Here is a 2,500-nt window from a genome sequence, read left to right as displayed (position 1 = left end):
TTTTTTCAGATTAAAGATAATTCACAGGGGATAAGGATGACTAATATGTGATTATGTGTTTGTTGTCTTAAAATGGCTGTGTGAGTTTGCAGGATAAAGAAAATAACTATAAAATGAAAAAGAGTATTCTGAAGGGTATTGATTAAAATCAGGGTAGAAAGATTATTGATATACGGTACTTTATAACTTCCTAGCTCTACACAAAGTTTCACAAGATAATCACTAACTTTAGAAAAGGCAAAACTAGGAAAGTATCACTTCTTATCTGACTTCACATTAATATCACATAAATACATTTCCCTTCCACTCAATAGATTGCTTTTCATTTTGGTCAGAGGCAGAACTTATACATCAAATGCATCTAAAATGTATATTAAGGGTGTTGCCATAGGTCAATATCAGAACTTTCTTTACATTAGATGCTGTCCATCATGCCAACTTTTCACTGATTTGTTGTAAATGTAAATATAGACCTATACAAGGATAATAAAACAATGATTCCAGAGCTGGTTGCTGTAGAATAAAATGCACCAAAACTAGTTCTTCTTTCATTAAAAGAGCTTTATTAGATAGTTTAAACAGATTTAGGGATTTGCTAGGATGTAGGGATAGTGGCTATACTAGTCCTAGCAATGAGTTCTGTGGTGATATTTAATTTTCTAGTGTTACTTAGGAGGACTTCATAGTGGGGGGTTTGCTTTTGAGATTCATCATTGATATATTTGAGTTTATCTTATCTTTAATTTGTCTTTCTCTTGGTGTCATATACTATAATTGTGAATATTAATGTATATAAAGTAATGGTGAACATTTGTAAGAAAAAAGAAAAGACAAAACATTTTGATAATACTGTATATTATTAATGACTTGTGTATTTACCTGACTCTTCCATCAGGCTAGCAGAAGCTTGTATTTTTGAAGAGAAAAGAAGGCACGAAGTTGTTCTGGGAAAGTGTGTTTGAAATCTGCCATTCATAGGCACTGGCAAACGTGTATGTAAATGAGGTGGATATTCCTTGATTGGAAATGTCATATATTTCGTGAACTATTCTGAAAGAGTGCTAAAGAGGTATAGAATTAAGATTTATTTTGAGTATTTCTAATTGTTACAAAATATGCAATTGAAAGAAATGCGAAAGCTCTGTGATTTTCTCTTTTTTTTTTTTTTCTTTAATTAGATTTCCAGTTTGATCAGAATGTTATTAAAGATAGAAATTATGATAAGGAAACAATATTAGTTGTATGACTTAGATTATAGCCAACTTGAAAGTCTTCCTTTTTCCTGAAAAAAAAGAGAAAAAAAATGCAACGAGAACTAATAATTCACTAATAGGGAAATTATGTGACACCCAAATAATGATTCTTAGTTTTCATACTGTTTATATATTTGTTTTGCTTGTGTTGCCAAAGAGACCATGGAAGGTAAATTTACTAAGGATGCACACTGCAAGGGTTACTTAAACTATGCACAAGGAGAACCATAGATACTTTAGTCTTGGAAATCAGTTTGTGTTATTTCATTATTTGAAATAACAAAAATATTTTGAAACTAGACTGATGTGAAAAATACATTCATATAAAAGACAAATTTACATGTTATAATATAGATTATCTACTCTTCATTTTCACATATTGTTTGTTATATGAGATTCCAGAGTCAAAGAGAATTGTATGAAAGAGGGAACTGTCTCACATATCACAAATTTCTTTCAAGAATGGGAAAGTTAAAAAATTGTTATTGTGTCTTAAGAGTTTTTATTTTGGCATAATACTTGCATTTTGTCATTGTACCTGGAAGTGGTAGGGATAATTATTGATCACTTTATCGACAAAATACATAAAAGTAGAGGAAGAAAGAAAGAAAGAAAAAATACAGGTGGAAAATGAAAGGTGGAATTGATAGTTTATAATGAAAGCAGAAAGGAATAACAAGTGTGGAGATGGATAATTTCTGACATGTTAGAATTTTCCAAAAGATTGAGGTTTGGTCTCAGGTGAAGATGAAAAATTGTATCTGAAAAATGTGTCTGATACTCTATTGCTCACTGATATTTTGTTGAAAGAAATATGTCAGGTAATGTATCTTCTTAAGTATGATTTTACTAGAGTGAAAAAAGCCTGTTGCTCTGTAAATAGGGTGGTTGTTTTGTTTGCTTAGTTTGGTTTAGTGTATTTCATTGATTAGTCAGGAGATAAAAATGTCGGTGATCCTGTAGCATTGCCATTACGTGATGGAGCTTAGTGAAGAAAACACGGCTGGAATAATCTTCCACTAGTTTATGTAATCTTGGCTAGAAATTGAATAAAATGGTGCTTTTTAATGCTTCCTTATCATTGTGGTGTATTGAATCTTGAAGAAAATGATAGGGAAATGAGGAAAATGTGTACAGTCATCCCCGGCTGGGTATCTATGATATGCATTGTTAAGTAGGATGTTATCGGAATTGGACATGGTGCAAATGCCATGTTGTAAAGCTGTTTGAGATACTGTTGGAATCAT

At 31.3% G+C, this 2,500-nt stretch overlaps 1 protein-coding gene across 8 annotated transcripts in view; it reads left to right on the top strand.

Moving 5' to 3' along the window:
* Positions 1-2,321, top strand: part of LOC125045204 (phosphopantothenoylcysteine decarboxylase subunit SIS2-like) — a 52,543-nt gene extending 50,222 nt beyond the window's left edge. For all 8 annotated transcript variants that reach the window (XM_047642337.1, XM_047642334.1, XM_047642335.1 and 5 more), the window contains one exon: positions 1-2,321. This exon is cut by the window's left edge and continues 526 nt beyond it. The gene's annotated coding sequence lies outside the window, so the exon portion shown is untranslated.
* The last annotated feature ends 179 nt before the right edge of the window (positions 2,322-2,500 follow it).

Source organism: Penaeus chinensis, chromosome 37 (genome assembly GCF_019202785.1).
Source record: "Penaeus chinensis breed Huanghai No. 1 chromosome 37, ASM1920278v2, whole genome shotgun sequence".
NCBI classification, from domain to species: domain Eukaryota; kingdom Metazoa; phylum Arthropoda; class Malacostraca; order Decapoda; family Penaeidae; genus Penaeus; species Penaeus chinensis.
This window is presented reverse-complemented; position numbering and strand designations above follow the sequence as displayed.